Source organism: Anser cygnoides, chromosome 36 (genome assembly GCF_040182565.1).
Source record: "Anser cygnoides isolate HZ-2024a breed goose chromosome 36, Taihu_goose_T2T_genome, whole genome shotgun sequence".
Classification (NCBI taxonomy): Eukaryota; Metazoa; Chordata; class Aves; order Anseriformes; family Anatidae; genus Anser; species Anser cygnoides.
The window spans coordinates 1,659,423-1,679,023 of NC_089908.1; the positions used below are offsets into that span (position 1 = coordinate 1,659,423).

The 19,601-nt window shown below is 45.8% G+C and overlaps 1 protein-coding gene across 3 annotated transcripts in view; it reads left to right on the top strand.

The window, feature by feature from the left end:
* Window positions 1-235: 235 nt before the first annotated feature.
* The window catches only part of LOC125181864 (ubiquitin-associated protein 1-like), a 77,617-nt gene continuing 58,251 nt past the window's right edge, over window positions 236-19,601 (top strand). For all 3 annotated transcript variants that reach the window (XM_066986941.1, XM_066986942.1, XM_066986943.1), the window contains exon 1: window positions 236-353. The gene's annotated coding sequence lies outside the window, so the exon portion shown is untranslated. The remainder of the gene's footprint in view (window positions 354-19,601) is intronic.

Genomic DNA, 19,601 nt, shown 5'->3' on the forward strand with positions numbered 1-19,601 from the left:
ACAGGACAGGACAGGACAGGACAGGACAGGACAGGACAGGACAGGACAGGACAGGACAGGACAGGACAGGACAGGACAGGACAGGACAGGACAGGACAGGACAGGACAGCCCCCCCCGCCGCTATTTCACCGCCGCCATCCCTCCTACTACCCCGCCTGGTGACGTCACCGGCGAGCATTCCCCTTCCCGATTGGGCGGCCGTGGGGCCAGCTGACCTGGCAGCGTGACGTCAGCGCGTCACCGGGGCGGCGAGGAGGAGGTGGTCAGGCAGGCAAGATGGCGGCACCTGGTGGTGGGGCCGGCGGCGCGCGGGGAGTCTAGGGGCCAGCGGTCGCGGTCTGGGGGCCGCAAGGTAACGGTTAAGGTTGAGGGAAGGGGGAGGGTTGGGGGGTATCCGTCGCCGTTATGGGCCCGGGGGGGTGCCGGTTGCTCGCCTGGGGGGGGACTCTCGGGAAGCTGCGGTGGAGGGGAGTGGGGCGGCGGTGGTGTCCGGCCTGGGGCGAGGCAGTGGAATGCCTAGTTTCCAATTATGGAAACTAGTAACAGAATAAATGATTTTGCTAGTTGTGAGAGTTGTGAGCTCCCAGTTAGTCTGGTCTACGTTGCTGGAGGTCAACGTTCGTCATGGCTATCTACTAGGTCACGTGAAAGAGTTGACTTAAGCCCTTTCCTAATGTTTGCCTTTGTGCTTCCATGGTTTGATATCTCTAGGGTAGCAGCAGATGAAGTCATGACTAGTGAGATTTATTCCCTGAGCTTTGGAGGTTGGATTTCTAAGAGTCTGCGTGTTGCAAGTTGTGCTGTGTCACGTGTAAGTGCTGTGCTTAATCTAGACATCGAGATGTACTTGTATGTTCGATTTGATTTGCTTCATCAGCTCTGGACTCTAAAATAAAATTATTTTCTTTGTTTGTAAATGATCTGTGAAGTAGTTGTTAAAGGATATGTATTTCCTTATCTAATGCAGCAAAGCTATCCTGGGTTCTACCCTAGTGACTAATACTGTCATGTGGTGTCCTTGCACAGTAATCTATAATACTTTGAAATAAAAATATAGGAGGTACTTGTAGTAGGGGAAGGTATTTATATGAATAAAATCACTTAGTTATCTGGAATAAAACTTTGTGGTGGAAAAAGTATAGAAAAGCTTTATGCTGTAACACAGTCCTAGAAAAGCATGTGTTCTTAATCTCATAATTATTAGGTCACCACAAGCAGTTTGCTGCCAGTCTGTTTGACTTCTCTTAAAAAAAAAAAAGCGACTTTCATTTTTCTTACTGTGTTCATAATAGTGTATATTTTTTAGAATGTGACTTTCAGAAAGTACCTTAAGGTCCTTTATTGGGAAGAGAGGGAATAAGTTGATGTACCTCAAGTCAGGTTGGAGTTTTATGAACAAAAATGGATGGAAAAGTAATTCAAACTAACAGTGCACTTTGGGAGGAGTAATGAGTCAAATATTTTGGGGAGCAGATTTCTGTATTTATTATATGGTTTATTAGGAACTCACCGATTTCATAAACAAGATTAGTTATTAAGCTGTAATTCTGTCAGTGGTCATGGGCTGTCAGGGCTCTATACCTGCAATTACTTTTGCAACTAAGCACTTAAATATTTGAAGTGTCATCCTCTAGATAATATCCTGAGGATTAATATTAAGAAAATGTTTGGGGAAGAAAATTTATCAAGTTTTAAATAGACATTTTAATATGAGTAACTATCAGACTTTGGAGTGAGGGGAGATGCATTTCAGGACTCCTACAACTAACAGTCTCGTGCCACAGCAAAGCTAGCAAAAATGACTGTCTCAGAAGTGCTAAGAGATGGTGGGATGCAAAATGCAATTACTTTACACCAGTGAATAGTCTGTAAAAGAGCAGCTGCTAGATGCTAGTCGGTGTCTTGACAGAGGGCAGCTCTCAGTATCTGCAGTTAGAGGCTTCCTTCTTGTCTGTACCTTCTTTTTTGTAGAAAGGAGTTGAATGCATAATTGCTGTAATTTGCCTGGAGTTCTTTGGATAGCTGGTAAAAAGCCCATAAATGCCCATAATGTATTTCTAGACTGATGAATGCCTGAGCTTATCAATGTACATTTTTGTAAAGCAAATGCAAATAGAGAGGGTAAAAAGCTTGTTGCTTTTATGTAACACTGCTCAGTATCTCTTTATAAGCCAAGGGAAAGCTAACAAATTCAAGTGTGGACACAAAAGCAATACTCTTTGTTCCATAATCTTTTCAAAATGATGATCTTCAATTGGAAAAGTCTTAGCTGTAGCTTAAAGAACCCACAAGTATATGATGAGATATAAGGTAAATGAAGAGAAAGGTGAAGAAGCTGATGGTGTCACAAGTAGCTGTGTGGTCTAAGCTGCTTTTGGAGCTGGGTACTAACTCCAGAAATGTACCTTTGGGTGACGCAGTGGCTGTGCCACATCTACTCATGTAATGTGCTAACACCATCCTTTCCATACCTGAATGTGCACATTGCATGTGTGTGAGAAACACTCCGTAGCCAATAACTTAGGCTCAGGTGAGGATCTCAGTGAAGTAGCATTTTTATTCGCGATTGCAATGGTGGGCGTCCCACAAGCAGGAGCGCACCTACAAGTTACATAGCACAGTTTATATACTTCATATTTTCCTCAATGACCGGGACCCTCCCCTGTTTCCCCACTGAGTGGGTAATCCAGGTTCACAATCTATCCCCTGCTTCATAGACAGTACATGGCTTTCAGTGGCTGTCCTGTTATTTTTCAAATTTCTTTTGACTTTTTTACTCTGTAAGGTGGTAATGTTTCTTACACAGTGATTTCCGCCTAATTGCTCTAAGGAGTCTGGTTGTCTGCATTTTACAAGGTCCTCTGCTAAGCTTTCTTATCGCTGCAAGCATATCTCAATACCACGTTCCTTACCTTTAAACAATGTAACTCTGTGCAAAAACATTTTTATTCCCACAATTCCCCCCTTTTTCTTCTTTATAAATTGCTGATTTTTGTAAAACTTTTCTCTAAGGTGTAATTTGGTAGATACCTTCCTCTTCTTCACTTTCTTTGCTTTACATCTCCTCTAATGTCATCCTCTTATCTGAGTAAGGTGGTGGCTCCATGGTCATTTGTTTCAATAGTGCAGTTTGAATTAACCACTGTACTAGTACTCTTACACAGGGGGTAGTGCAACAACTGATGGCTGTCAAAACTCCTGCTACTATGATCAAGGATGTAAATATGCCTAATTTTTCTGCCAATTCCCTGGCAAGGGTGCTAAGCCCTTGCAATGCTCTAGTTACTGTGCCATCCGGGGCAGTATTGTTGGGTATAAAAGTGCAACAGTGGTTGCTCAGTATCACACACACACACCACCTTTCTCCGCAAGCATCATATCTAATGCTATTCTGTTTTCCCAAGCCATTTTGCTGGCGGCATCTAGTTGTTCAGCGATTCCTCTTATCGCATCCCTTGTATAATTTATGAATCTCTGCTGATTATAATAAATATAATTAACCCAATCCACATTCTTATTGACTGTTACCCACCAGAACAGTGACTCAAACCCTGCAGCAATTTGATTCCTGGCTTCCTGTTCATCGGGAACTCCTCTAGGCACCCCAATAGAATCTATGTACGCTCTATCATCAAATGATACTCCTAAGCTTCTTTTACTTCTTCTGGGTATTTGTGATGTTTCTCTTTCAAATGCCAGGGTGAAGGGTATAGCTAATTGAACAAGTGCACAAGTGCCTCCCCAGTTAGATGGTAGGGTGGACCGTAAGATCTTCCCTGCACAGTACCACCAGAGATCTGCCCTGGGGATCTCAAGTCTTGAGCAGTTTCCCATCAAGTCCTCGGTAGCATTCAAGGTCCTCGTGCACAAGGCAAATTCTCCCAGATGCTGGGTAGCACTCACACCCTGCCGTGAGAGGCAAGCTGTATGGTTACCTATAGCTGTGGAGAATGCAGGAGGAACCCTGATATTGCTATCACGCAAGGAAGGGAACAGCAAAGAGAGAGACTTACAGGCCTCATTTCCCCAGGCAGTCTTTTCTTGGTACAATGCAATCATACATCGCATTCCCTGGGAGTCCTTGGTCCACCCCAATGGGCAGGGCACTATCTGGGCAATCGGTCCTCCCGAGGCACAAGCATAGCAAGTGCTATGGTTGAGACTCTGGACAGTATATTTGACCCATTCTATCCAGGCATTCACATCCCCATACCCTGTTTCAATCTCAAATGTTTGAACTGCCACATTTCAAAGAGGGCCTGCGGGGTTCTCTCCTGCGGGGTTCTCTCCTGCGGGGTTCTCTCCTGCGGAGTTCTCTCCTTTTTTTTCATGGCAGTAGAGGATCGTTTCACACAGAATCACAGAATTGTAGGGGTTGGAAGGGACCTTGAGAGATCATTGGGTCCAACCCCCCTGCTAAAGCAGGTTCCTTAGAGCAGGCTGCCCAGGTAGGCATCCACATGGGCCTTGAATATCTCCAGAGAAGGAGACTCCACAACCTCCCTGGGCAGCCTGTTCCAGTGCTCCATCACCCTCACTGTGAAGAAGTTCTTTCTCATGTTGGTGCGGAACTTCCTGTGCTCCATCTTGTGGCCATTGCCCCTTGTCCTGTCCCCACAAACCACTGAAAAGAGGCTGGCCAACCAAGAGGTTGGTTCCTTCCCAGGTGCAGGACTCTACGCTTGCTCTTATTAAACCTCATTTGGTTTCTTCCTGCCCATCTCTCCAGCCCGCCCAGGTCTCGCTGAATGGCAGCACAGCCTTCTGGCGTGTCGGCCACTCCTCCCAGCTTTGTGTCATCGGCGTACTTGCTGAGGGCAGACACTATTCCCTCATCAAGGTCGTCGATGAAGATGTTGAACAAGAGCGGACCCAGCACCGACCCCTGGGGAACGCCGCTAGTCACAGGTCTCCAGCTGGACTCTGCACCACCATTCACCACCCTCTGAGCTCGGCCAGTCAGCCAGTTCTCAACCCACCTTACTGTCCACTCCTCTATCCCACACTTTCTCAGCTTTGCTAGCAGGATGTCATGGGAGATAGTATCGAAAGCCTTGCTAAAGTCAAGGTAGATGACACCCAGTGCTCTCCCCCCATCTACCCAGCTGGTGATGCCATCAGAGAAGACAACGAGGTTGGTCGAGCACGACTTCCCCTTGGTGAATACATGCTGACTACTCCTCATAACATTCTTCTCTTCCAATTGCTTGGAGATGGCATCCGGAACAAGCTGTTCCAACACCTTTCCAGGGACAGAGGTGAGACTGACTGGCCTGTAGTTTCCCGGATCCTCCTTCTTGCCCTTCTTGAAGACCGGAGTGACATTGGCTATCCTCCAGTCTTCAGGCACCTCTCCTGTTCTCCAGGACCTTTCAAAGATGATAGAGAGCAGTTCAGCAATCACCTCTGCCAACTCTTAGCAGAACAACAACAACAACTTAGCACACGTGGATGCATCCCATCGGGACCCATGGATTTGTGTGCGTTGAGCCCACTCAGACGCTCCCGAACCACTCTCTCGTCAAACAGGGGGGAGCCCTCCATTTCCCAGACCCTTTCTCCTCCTGCCAGGGTCGAGGAGTCCTGGGAGGCAGTCCTTGAAGCAAAGACTGAAGCAAAGAAAGCATTCAGTATCTAGCCTTCTCAGTGTCCCCTGTTACCAGGACACCCCCCTCATTCAGCAGGGGACCCACATTATCCCTAGTCTTCCTTTTACTGTTTACATACTTAAAAAAAACCCTTCTTATTATCCTTTATCTCTTTTGCAAGCCTCATCTCTAGGTGGGCTTTAGCCTTCCTCATTGCGTCCCTGCAGGCCCTGACAACACTTCTGTACTCCTCCCAAGAGGACAGGCCCTTTTTCCACATTTCATAGACCTTCCTCTTCCTTTTGATCTTGTCGATGAGCTCCTTGCTCATCCACGCAGGTTTCCTGCCCCCCTTCCCCGATTTCCTACTCTTAGGGATGCACTGATCCTGAGCTTGGAAGAAGTGCTGTTTAAATGTAGCCCAGCTCTCACAAGCACCCCTGCCTTCTAGCAACCTAGCCCATGAGATACTCCCAGGCAGGTCTCGGAAGAGGTCGAAGTTGGCTCTCCGAAAGTCCAGGGTAGCAATCCTGCTTTTAGCCTTACTTCTTCCACCAAGTTCCATCTTGAACTCCACCATCTCATGGTTGCTGCATCCCAAGCTGCCCCCAACCTTCACATCCCTAACAAGCCCATCCCTGTTGGTAAGGACAAGGTCCAGAAGCACCCCCTGCCTTGTCGGCTCCTCCACCACTTGCGTCAGAAAATGGTTCCTACAATGCGTTGAAGACAATTTGGACTGCGCGTGCCTGGCTGAGTTGCTTACCCAACAGATGTCTGGATAATTGAAGTCCCCCATGAGAACCAGCACCCGTGATCATGAGGCTACTACCAGCTGCTTGTAGAAGGCCTCATCGACCTCCTCCTCCTGATCTGGTGACCTGTAGTACACCCCCACAACAGTGTCCCCCATACCAGCCCACCCCTTAATTCTCACCCACAAGCTCTCCACTTGTCCTTCACCCTCCCCCAGGTGGAGCTGGGTACACTCTAATTGCTCCCTCACATAAAGGGCAACCCCACCCCCTCGCTTCCCCAGCCTGTCTTTCCTAAAAAGGACATAGCCCTCCATGACAGCGTTCCCGTCATGCGAGCTGTCCCACCACATCTCTGTGATCGCAATGAGATCGTGGCCCTGCGACTGAACACAGATCTGAAGTTCATCCTGTTTATTTCCCATGCATTGCGCATTGGTATACAGGCAGTTTAGGGAAGCAGCAGTTTCCATACAGCTATTCTCAATCTGGCTGTTGGGTCTCTCCCAGTTATTTGTTCTCTCTGCTCAATTGTCGTTGGGCATTTAAGTCTCGACAAGCTAACACCTCACAAGCATCAAACATGATGGATTGTGGTACATAACCCTCTGTCACAGTCACCCATATTTTTTAACCGTCTTACTATTATCTGGTCATGCCTTTTCCAAGTTGCCAATTGACCAAGGCTTTCTCTGAGGCCTACAATCACTAAAAACAAAACTAATAATTGATTTTTCCCTGTCATTATTTTTAACACTTAGGTTTCCAAATATTTATCGATACAAAGAATAAGATATACACTACTACTAGAACAAAAACCCCTTGGGAGCACTTCAGTTCACTATAGGCCAGTCCTTATTCTCAATCACAAGTCACACTCATTAGTTACCTGTGAAAATAAAAGGTTAGTTTAGAATTGTAAGCTTTTATCCTGCTTAGAGTCCATTATGAGGTTTTTCTTTTTGATTTTAATTTTCAACAAGTCTTCTGTAGGAACAACTTCCCCGGTACTAGGGTCGACGGGTGCTTTCACTCGAGTATAGTGAGTCCAACCTTTTTCCGCAGTTCCTATGGCTGTTTCAGTGGTTAGTAGTACTTGGAATGGTCCTTCCCATTCAGGCTGGAGGTGATCCTTTCCAGGTCCGAATCAGGACCCAATTTCCTGGGTGATGGTGGTGAATGGGGAATTCCAAAGGTGGGGTTTCAGACAACAGCCCCTGGGTCCTGAGAGATGACAAAGAAGAGGACAACCCCAGAATATAGTTCTTAAGAAAACTCTCTTGTTTCGAATTGTGGTATCTCATTCCTTCTGCCCAGATAGGGCAATCCGAACAGCATCTCATACGGTGAAATTCCTATATCGTTTCTTGGTGCTGTCTGAACCTGCAGGAGTGCTAAAGGTAAGCATTTTACCCAAGGAAGTTGGGTTTCTAACACTCATTTAGTTAATTGCTTCTTTAATGTCTGGTTCATTCACTCCACCTCCCCAGAAGAGGAGGGGTGCCAGGGGGTGTGAAAATCCCACTCAGTCTCTAAGGCCTGCATTAACCCTTGCAGTACTTGTGAAGGGAAATGACTTCCTTGATCTGAATCAATGTTTTCAGCTATCCCATATCTAGGGACTGTTTGCTCCAGTGATACCTTAGCCACCGTGTTTGCAGTGGCAGATACCGAGGGGAAAGCTTACACCCATCCAGTCACGTGGTCAACTAGGACAAACAAGTACTTAAATCTCCCTCCTTTAGGTAACTCAGTAAAGTCTACCTGTATACTTTGTAAAGGTCGAATCCCTGGCTCCCGTCCCCCTCTAGGTGAGTTACAAATGACCTTTTTATTTGCCTTTTGACATATGGTACATCCTCTGCATATTTGCTTCACTAAAGTGTATATTCCTACACAGACATACTTTTTTCTAGAACAACATCACACATTGCTTGCACCTCCCAATGACTCTCTTGATGTAAAACATATTTGCCTCATTGGTGCTTTATTCAGCATTTCTCTCCCATCAGGGAGTATCTGTTTTCCTTCAAACTTCGTGGCTCCTGATTCCTTAAAAAAAATCTTTCTCTTAAAACTTTTTAGTTCTTTCTTAGTTTTCAACAATTCCCTGAATCCTCTCTGGATTTATTCTCCGTTTTCCCTCAGACATTAGATGCCTTAAATACCTGACTTCTCTTTCTACGTATTGTAATTTATTTTTCAACACTCCCAAGCCCTGCTTTCCCAGAAAGTTGAATAGCTTGTTAGTGGCTTCCTTCACAACTGTTTTCTCCTGTGCTGACAATAAACGATCATCCACATTTTGTAACAGGAATTCCTCCTCGGGAGGTTGGAATTGCTCCAAAATCTGTTCTAGAACTTGCCCAAATTAATCGGTGGCCCTGTAAACCCCTGAGGTAAAACTGTCCATCTGTATTGTTGCTTCCTCCCCCACTTCAGAGTCTTTCCAGTCAGAGGTGAATATATCTTTGCTCTCAGGGCCTGAGAGCACTCCATTAATACCACTGTTATTCCAGTCTAACAATTTACTATTTGAATGCCCAATTTCATCATCAAATCCCTTCCCAACAAGTTAGTCCCTGCCTCGGGTACATACAATAATTGCCCAGAGATCATTTTATCCCCTAGTCTCAGCTTGGTATCCCCCAAAGGTGGCACTGTTATCCCAGCCCCTTCTACCCCCATCACATTTAGGGTTTCATTAGTTAATTTAATCCCTGATACTTTACAGGCCAGTAATGACCTAGCTGCCCCAGTGTATTGGGTTTGATGGCAAGGTTTGGGGGGGAGGGGGGCTGCAGTGGCAGCCCCCCACGAGGAGAATCCAGAAACCTCCCCGTGGCAGATAAGGGACAATTTCATCCGGCCCCAGAGGGGCCCACCGCTGCCCAGAGCCAAGCCATGAGCAACACAGTCCGTGCCTCTGTGAGAGCACATCCACGAAAACAAACAAACAAAAACCTGCTGCTCAACAGCAGCTGGGAGAGCGAGGAGTGAGAAACCTCCCCGCAGACACCAAAGTCAGCACAGAAGGAGGGGGTGGAGGCGCTCCAGGCGCCGGAGCCGAAGCCCCCTGTGGCCTGTGGAGAGGCCCCTGGTGGTGCAGGCTGCCCCCCCTGCCCCCCCCCTTCCCGATACTTGGGAAACTGACCAAACAGCACAGCAAATATACCAAAACTTCTAGACTGTTACTTAGATAATGCCTACATCCTCTTTCCCTGCTCATTCAACTTTCCCAACTCATTCAAAAAACAGCTCTGTCAAACATTACATACCACACCTTTAACACCTTTAATAACCTTTTTTAAGCTTCACTCCCAGGCTGAAGTGGCCAGCCTGCCCACACTTAAAACATCCCATCAAAGCCTGTCCCTGCTAAGATTCAGGCCGCAACACGGGTAGCTTTCCTTGCCTGCCATTCCTTCATCTCTCTTCCTCTCTTTTCCATCCTGGCCCTGACTCCCCCTGAAGATTTTCTTCCTCTTTCTCCAACCCTCTGCCTCACTACCTGCTACACTGTCAATACCATCAGTTTCACTCTCTGCTTTTCCTTCTCATCTCCCCTCCTGACACACACCTTCAGGGCCTCGCACAGGAGGGCCCCCCAGTGACTGTTCACTACATCCCCCCACCTTCTGGAGCATTTTCTGTGCATCTTGCCAGGCTTCAATCACAAAATGAACTTTCAAGAGCCCTTGGGATACCGGGTCCTCAGGATTCATCCCCAAGTACTTTCTCATTCTGACCCCAAGTCTCTCATATGATTTCTGTGTTGCACACTATTATTCTTCCAGCCAGGATCGGCAAGTGGGTATTTCTGCCCTGCCGGTATTACCCCTGGTCCTGGTGTTAGTGTTGGGGAGAATCGAATGGATGTTTTATTAATGTCTCTTAGGTGATGGGTCATACAGTATAATTAAGCATTGCCAAATGTACTTACATTATCAATTAATTTATGTATACTGGGAAGTTTAGGGAGTATATTATCAAATAATCTATGTATACTGGGAAACTTAGGGAGTATACTGAACAGTCAAATGAATCTTTGAAGGGGAACCCTGGGAGGGAACAGATACAACCTGACCTTGGATAAGGGCCTGGAAGCGCTGAAATGAGTTGAAGCAGAACCAAGGAGCAGAGGGAGCATGCGTCGAGTGAGAAAGGTGAAAAGTTTAGCGGAGAGGAAGACTCCTTACTTCATCTGGACGACCACCAGAGAGCACCACGCATGTGCAAAGGGGAGGGGAGCTAATTAGAATGGAATGCGAGGCTGATGTTACCACCTGTAATGAATATGTATGCCTTACGTAATGTTGAATGTATAAATAATGGCTGGGAAGTAACGGGACTTGAAGCCAGATTTGGGCACCTGCCCCGGCTTCCAGCGCTGAATAAAGCACCTTCATAGAATCACTTGGTGGTTATGTGGTTGCTACGCTAACATTTTGGCGACCCAGATGGGACGGCGTGGGCACTGCTGAGGCGGATCGTGTCTCGGTTTCGCTCTAGCCGGCACCGAGGGATTCTCGGGGAGCAGTCGACCGCGACCGACCTCCGCTGCTCACGACGTACCACTGGAGCGGTAAGCAAAGGTGCTTTCAACTTTGGGTATTCGGTACCGATTTGGTTGGGAAAGCCTGCCGGTCAGACGCGGCAAAAGCCACGCTCGGTTGGGCAGGGAGCTCCCGGGGTAAGCCTAGGCGCCGTCCGTTAGACAGAGCGAAAGCTCTGCAGGTTCGGCATTGGTGGTTTGGTATTGGTAATTGTATTGGTTTGTGCTGAAGGGTCAGCACCTGGTATTATTGGTATGTGGTAAGCACGCTGCTGCTCCGGCAGCTTCTGGGGGAGTGTGCTGCTGCTCCGGCAGCTTCTGGGAGAGCGTGCTGCTGCTCCGGCAGCTTTTGGGTTTGTATCATAAGCTCAAAATGAAAAAGATTAAAGGAATTCTGGGAAAAGATGTACCTATCCCGCGAACATCCCCACTGGGGTGTTTGCTAGCACATTGGAAAGAGGGAGGTTTTGGTCAAGAAATGCGGAAAGGAAAGCTGATTGATTATTGTAATATTTGGTGGCCACAGTATAAACTAGAGGACCAAGAAACTTGGCCTGAGAATGGAACATTGCAATATAATACAATCTTACAATTAATGCTATTTTGTAAGCGGGAAGGAAAATATGAACTGCCGTATGTGGAATTATTCTTTTATTTGCGCCGAAAGCCTGAATGGCAGCATGCTTGTGGAATAATGGTGCTTGAAGTTTCAACTGAGGAACGTTGTTGTGCATGTACTAGGGAGGGACGCTGTATACAGCATCAGGTAATAGAGAATAATAAGTGTTATGGGGAAATGAATAATGGAAATATTGATTTGGAAGTTGCGCCGTCGGCTCCGCCGGAAGAGCCAGGACAGGGAGGGAAAAGAGAAAAGGAAGATAGCAGTAGTGATGGAGAATCCCCGACTTTAGTCTCCCCTGTGTCACATAGGACCCGGCAACAGCGAAGGGCAGGAGAAACTATAAATGAACAGAGAGGGAAAATAATCGCTCCCCTCAGGCAAGGAGTGGGGACAGAAGGACCGGTATATGTTAAGGTGCCTTTTCAGCCGGGGACTTAATGATATGGAAACAAGCAGCCGGCACCTACAGGGAAAACCCAGATAAAGTAGCCAGGGTAATGAAAATGATAATTAAAACCCAAAATCCCAATTGGGATGATCTCCAGGTGATCCTGGATACTTTGATGGACTCGACAGAAAAAGACATGGTATTGCGGGCAGCCAGAGAGAGAGCCCGAGAGGATATACGAAATGGATTAGTGCTTGGAAATCTAGATCAAAACTTCCCCACTGAGGATCCCCAATGGGATTATAACACAGGGGATGGAATAAGGAGGCTGAAGAGATATCAAGATTGGGTACAAGTCGGGGTACAGAATGCCATGCCCCGGACCATAAATTGGTCAAAATTGTATAATGTCAGGCAAGAAAAAGCGGAATCACCTTCCGCCTTTTTAGAGAGATTGAAAGAAACTGCTAAGAAATATACAGATTTAGACGTAGAGACTGAGCAAGCTAAAGCTCAATTGGCACTCATTTTCCTGGGACAAGCCCAAGAGGATATTAGGAAGAAATTGCAAAAGTTGGAAGGTGCAGATTTGAGAAATTTGGATAGGCTGTTGGAAATAGCCTGGAAAGTGTATAATAACAGGGAAAAGGAAACGACAAAAAGGCAACAACAGAACTTATTAGCAGTAATTCTAGGGAGAGAACATGCAGGATTAAGGGGCAGGGGAAGAGGAAATATTAATGGTCGAGGTAGAGGAACAGGGAGAGGCTACCCGAGCTCAGGGGGAAACCGGCTGGGTCTTAACCAATGTGCCCATTGTAAGGGGGAGGGTCATTGGAAAAACGAGTGCCCTCTCCGTGGACAGCTGATCGTTGGTGGGGGAAATTCGTTCCGAAACCAAGAAGCAGCCAAGGCGATGGTTCTGGGGGAATATAGTAGCTGACTAGGAGATCCGGTAGCAGAAACTAAAGAGCCCTTAGTAAAAATTCAAATAGGAAATAAAGAAGTAAAATTTTTAATTGATACAGGGGCCACATATTCAGTACTCAATAGATTAAGTGGTAAGATAGGGGAAAGGAAAACTACTGTTGTAGGTGCCACCGGGAAGGAGGAAATACGGCCGTTCTTACAACCCCTTGATTTACGGTTTGGAGGTAAAGAAATTACGCATGAACTTTTATATGTACCAGAATGCCCTATTCCTCTTTTGGGACGGGATTTGTTAACTAAACTAAACGCTACCATAACGTTTGAAGATGGAGAATTGATTATGAGAATCCCGGAATCAAAACTGGGACAAATATTAATGATTAAAGAGAAGGCTGTTCCTCATATACCAAAAGAGGTAGAAAATGCAGTAATGCCTACGATTTGGGAAACGGACGTGCCCGGAAAATCAAAAGTAGCCCAGCCAGTAAAAATTGAACTTAAGGAAGGGGCCCGACCGGTACGGATTAAACAGTACCCGTTGAAGCTAGAAGCTAGGCTAGGAATAGTAAAGATTATAGATAAATTTCTTAGCTACCACATTCTGGAGGAATGCAAATCCGAATATAATACCCCAATTTTCCCAGTAAAGAAACCTAACGGGGAATACAGGCTAGTGCAGGACCTTAGGGCAATAAACAAAATAACAAAAGATATTCACCCAGTGGTGGCTAATCCTTATACATTGTTAACATCTGTAAAAGAGAAATATAAGTGGTTTACGGTAATTGATTTAAAAGATGCCTTCTTCTGCATACCCATTGACAAGGATAGTAGAAAACTCTTTGCTTTTGAATGGGAAAATCCACGGAACGGACGGAAGATGCAACTGACCTGGACAAGATTGCCTCAAGGATTCAAGAATAGCCTGACCCTCTTCGGCAGTCAACTAGCTAAAGAAATAGAAGATTGGATTAACCAAGGGCAGATTCAGGTACCAAAGGATCGATACCTGCTGTAACAATATGTGGACGATATATTAATAGCTACCGAAGGAGAGTCAGAATGTATTCAGGTAACTATTGATATTTTGAATCAATTGGGACTAAATGGGTACAAGGTTTCTAAACAAAAGGCACAAATCGCGTGCACAACAGTAATTTATTTGGGATGTGAAATTTCTCAAGGACAAAGAAAATTGGGAGTTAACCGAATACAAGCTGTTTGTGAAATCCCCGAGCCGCGAAATTTGCATGAACTACGGGCTTTCCTAGGTATGGCCGGGTGGTGCAGACTGTGGGTAATGGACTATGGACTCATAGCAAAGCCCCTCTATGAAACCCAAAAGGCCTGTACATTTACCTGGGGAAAGCCACAACAAGAGGCCTTTAAGAAATTAAAAGAAGCCCTGATAAAGGCGCCTGCCTTGGGCTTGCCGGACTTATCAAAGGACTTCCAGCTGTTTGTGCATGAGAGACAACGATTGGCATTAGGAGTACTGACCCAGCGACTTGGGAGCTGGAAAAGACCTGTGGGGTATTTTTCTAAACAATTGGATGCGGTAAGCGCTGGATGGCCCTCGTGTTTAAGGGCCGTGGCAGCCACAGTCCTTTTAACACAGGAAGCCAGGAAGCTCACATTAGGGAAACGAATTGAGGTGTTCATGCCACATATGGTGACTACGGTATTGGAGCAAAAGGGGGGCCATTGGCTATCGCCCAGCCGAATGATGAAATATCAAGCTATACTAACTGAGCAAGATGATGTAATCTTAAGAACTACTAACTTATTGAACCCAGCAGTGTTTCTAGGAACAACTACGGAGGAAGGAGACCTCAGTCATGATTGCGTGGAGATCATCGAACATACCTATGCCAGCAGAACAGACTTAAAGGATCAGCCTCTGGGGAGACCGGATTGGGAACTTTTCACGGATGGAAGCAGCTTTGTGGAAAATGGGACTCGTTATGCAGGATACGCGGTAACTACATCAAAGGTAGTGATTGAGGCAAATTCCCTACCTCCGGGAACTTCAGCCCAACGAGCAGAAATAATTGCCCTGACACGAGCCCTGGAACTAAGCGAGGGTAAGAACGTGAATATTTGGACAGATTCAAAATATGCATTCGGGGTAGTTCATGTACATGGGGCATTATGGAAAGAAAGGGGAATGCTATCCTCACAAGGGACTAATATAAAATACCAGGAAGAAATATTGAAATTAATAACAGCTGTACAGAAACCCCAACAGGTGGCCATAATGCATTGTAAAGCCCATCAAGGAGGGGTGTCAGAGATTGCAGAAGGTAACAGACTGGCAGATTTGACGGCCCGGAAGGTTGCGCGTGAAGTATGGAAAGTACTGGCTCTAATTCCATCAAAGGTAGGCCTCTCTTGTTTTAAATTACCTAAAGACCCAAAGTATTCGGCAGAAGATGAGAGACTTGCAAATTTGATGAAGGCCCAGAAGAATCCTGACGGATGGTATGTGACTACGACAGGACAACTCATAGTGCCTCCTATAGTAATGCGAGAAATCTTACAAATAAAACATAATGAATGTCACTGGGGTGCAGGAGCAATGGTGACCTATTTGAAACGAGGTGTCATCTCGGTACACATGTTAACAATGGCAAAGTCAGTAATGTCAAAATGTGAGCTTTGCTTAAAGAATAATCCGGTAGCAAGGAAACATGCTGAGATGGGAAGAACTAGGGCTGGGATAGAGCCTGGAGATTACTGGCAAATAGACTTCGTGGAACTGCCTAAAGCAAGAGGTTATAAATACCTATTGGTAGGGGTTGATACTTTTTCAGGATGGCCGGAGGCCCTTCCCTGTCGCACCAACCAAGCAAAGGAAACGGTAAAATGGTTACTACGGGAAATAATCCCTAGATTTGGTGTACCATTGGGTATTTCTTCAGACAGGGGACCACATTTCATTGCCAATGTCGTTAAGGAGGTTAGTAGGTTACTGGGAATTACCTGGAACTTACATACCCCATGGAGGCCTCAATCTAGTGGTCAGGTAGAGAGGATGAACCAAACTTTAAAAGGACGATTAAGCAAAATTTGTCAGGAAGCTAAGATACAGTGGCCACAGGCCTTACCAATAGCTTTGCTAAGAATTAGAATAAAGCCAGGAAGTGGGATGTCAGTAAGTCCCTATGAAATCATGTATGGAAAACCTTATGAGTCTCCTGAACCGAACCCGAATATACATGTTACCGGTAAACAGGTTGGCAAAGGTAACCAAGAAGGGGTTCAAAGATTTAAACTTACAATTACAGGCTACAACCAAAAAGACCCTGCAAAACAGAATGGCTCTGGACATGCTTTTGTTAAAAGAGCATGGGGTGTGTGGATATTTGAAAGATAGAATTGATCGTTGCTGTGTACATATTCCAAATGTAACTACAGATGTGGAAAATGACATATCCCAACTAGTTCGTGTGGAACATAAGCTAGAGGAAGAAAAGCAAGAAGCTGAGCAAAATTGGTTGGGAGCAACCTTTGAGGGACTAGGCCTTCATCTGGAAGGATGGCTCAAGTCCCTCCTACAAAGCATTGTGCTGCTGCTAATTGTATTCGCTGCAATGGGAGTAATGTTCTCGTGTGTGAAGGGAGAAATAGTTAGGAGTAGTGCATGGGATCGCCGAATAATGAGAGTCCTTACTGGGAATCACCCAGAACACCCTATCCCACTTACTCCACCCCCATGCTATAGTACTAGCGTTAACAAGCAGGCATGGAGGAATCAATAAGATAGTAGACTAACGAAGATGCATTAAAATTATACTTACTAATCTCTATATCAAGTTATACTTACTAACCTCTACTAACCTGATTCAACCTAATAGTAATGAAAATACTTGCTCTTGGTATGAGTGAAGTATTTTCAAAGGGGGGAAATGTTAGCGTTGGGGAGAATCGAATGGATGTTTTATTAATGTCTCTTAGGTGATGGGTCATACAGTATAATTAAGCATTGCCAAATGTACTTACATTATCAATTAATTTATGTATACTGGGAAGTTTAGGGAGTATATTATCAAATAATCTATGTATACTGGGAAACTTAGGGAGTATACTGAACAGTCAAATGAATCTTTGAAGGGGAACCCTGGGAGGGAACAGATACAACCTGACCTTGGATAAGGGCCTGGAAGTGCTGAAATGAGTTGAAGCAGAACCAAGGAGCAGAGGGAGCATGCGTCGAGTGAGAAAGGTGAAAAGTTTAGCGGAGAGGAAGACTCCTTACTTCATCTGGACGACCACCTGGACGACCACCAGAGAGCACCACGCATGTGCAAATGGGAGGAGAGCTAATTAGAATGGAATGCGAGGCTGATGTTGCAACCTGTAATGAATATGTATGCCTTACGTAATGTTGAATGTATAAGTAATGGCTGGGAAGTAACGGGACTTGAAGCCAGATTTGGGCACCTGCCCCGGCTTCCAGCGCTGAATAAAGCACCTTCATAGAATCACTTGGTGGTTATGTGGTTGCTACGCTAACACTGGAGGATGAGCTCTTTCCCATTTTTGTATAGCAGCTCTCCTCCTGATCATTCCCATTTCTTTCCCTGTAAACAACATATTTATATACATAATTCCCCCCCCCAAGAGTATAAGCTAGGTCCTAGGAAACTCCTAACCTCTCTTCTGGTAAGGAGGGGGGGAAGTTCACTTAAGAGGACACACAGTTAGTGTTAGTACTGTTAGTATCAGGGAAGGCAAAATTCTCAGTACCTCTTCTACCTTGTTCTAATTCTTGCCAGAGCCTAGAGTACGCTCTTCTCTAGGGACAGTGTTAATTGCAGTCCCTGTCTCCTTTCCTGGAGCGACTGCTGCTGCCACCGGTGCAATATTAGGATTATAGGGAGCATAACTTGGCTCCTCCTCCAAAAAAAAAGGAATCTTATTGTTTACACATAAATTTCAAGCCTGAATTTTCATCAGGCCCGTATTTTGGCCAAAATACTGCTGTTTCCTTAATTGGTTCTTTTGTCCAGACTAATACACAATATTTAGCCATATTTATTTTTTTTTTACCATCTCCTCCAATTTTGAGATTATTTTTCCAATTTCTTATCATTCTTCAGGAAGAACTGTCGGTAGGCACTCCCCCAGGGATATCTCCCTGTCCCCTGGAACTCATATTTCCCATTTTTCCTATTCTGGAAAATGGGGCTGTACTGCCAAGCACTTCCCCGTGCAAGGATTACTGTACACCAAATTTCCCTGGTGTACTCCCAAGCACCTCCCCGTGCAAGGGCTTACCGCACACCAAATTTCCCTGGTGTACTCCCAAGCACCTCCCCGTGCAAGGGCTTACCGCACACCAAATTTCCCGAGACTCTTCCTTTCTCTCCCTTATCTCACGCTTCGTCCGTCTCCGGCCGCGCCCCTCGCGGAGCTACGGAACCGCGGATCAGGACTCCACACTCGCTTCGTACAAAAGTACGTCTCAATCACACATCACACAGAGTCTCACCCGACCCCCAAGGCAATACTTCATATTTCTTACCTTGGTCTGTGCACAGAGTTACCGGATCAATTCTTAAACCCGGAGTGCCTACCTTCTTCCCTTCCCCACTACTTCACGGATCCTGCCTCTTTAATCAGTCTCGGGCCCTCTGTCAGCTCACCGCAGAACCGCCACCGTCGATGCACAGGACCCTGAAATCAGCGGGGCATGCCTTCCTGCTGCTGCGGCGGTGGGGCTCCCCGGTAGGTGACTGGATCCCGGACGAGCCCCCAAATTGTGAGAAACGCTCCGTAGTCAGTAACTTAGGCTCAGGCGAGGATCTCAGTGAAGTAGTAATTTATTCGCGATTGCAATGGCGGGCGTCCCACAAGCAGGAGCGCACCTACTGGTTCCAAAACACAGTTTATGTACTCTTTGATGACAGGACCCTCCCCTGTTTCCCCACTGAGTGGGTAATCCAGGTTCACAATCTATCTGATGCTTCACAGACAATGCCTGGCCTTCAGTTGCCGGCCTGTTTTTGAGATGGTAATGTTTTCTCCCCTTATCTGGCTTGACTTAACATAGTGATTTTCACCTGATTGCTCTAAGGAGTCTGGTTGTCTGCATTTTAGGAGGTCACCTGCTGAGCTTTCTTATCACTGTAAGCATATCTCAATACCACATTCCTTCCTGCTATACAATGTAACACTGCAAAAACAACATTTCTATTCCCACAGTACTCCGTATAAAGTGACTGCACCTAGTAATGTAAAGGTCTTTTCTCTTTTCCTGCAAGTTGGGAGAGAGCTTGTCTATCTGTTTTATTACAGGCCTTCTTCAAGGCACATTTCTCCTGTAATTTGATGTTACCGCAGGAATGTGAGCATGATGATTCTGTTCTTTCATTAGGCAACACTAGATTTATCTTTTAAAGCTGTGTTGAATCAGACAAGGGTTAGAACAGAGGCTGGGGAAGATTCTCAGATGATGGGAGGAAATTAACATCTCAGTAGAGGAATGGTCTACTCGAAGTCTTTCCACTTTTTTTTTTTTTTAAAGAAAATCTTGCTGCTTTGTAGTGGTAATGATGGTCCAATGTGATAGATCAGGTGTTGTTAGCAGTCCCGTATTGTTGCTGATCTGTTAGTCTGTTTGGAGAAGAAAAGCTGTGGGCACTTTTGTTGGATGGTCCTGTGGCAATCTCATCCAGCAACCTACTCCAATCTAGTTATGTAGAAGTGAAGCTAGATTGCTGGAGCTGATTCAAATCTGTCAAAATGTCCTGAGGA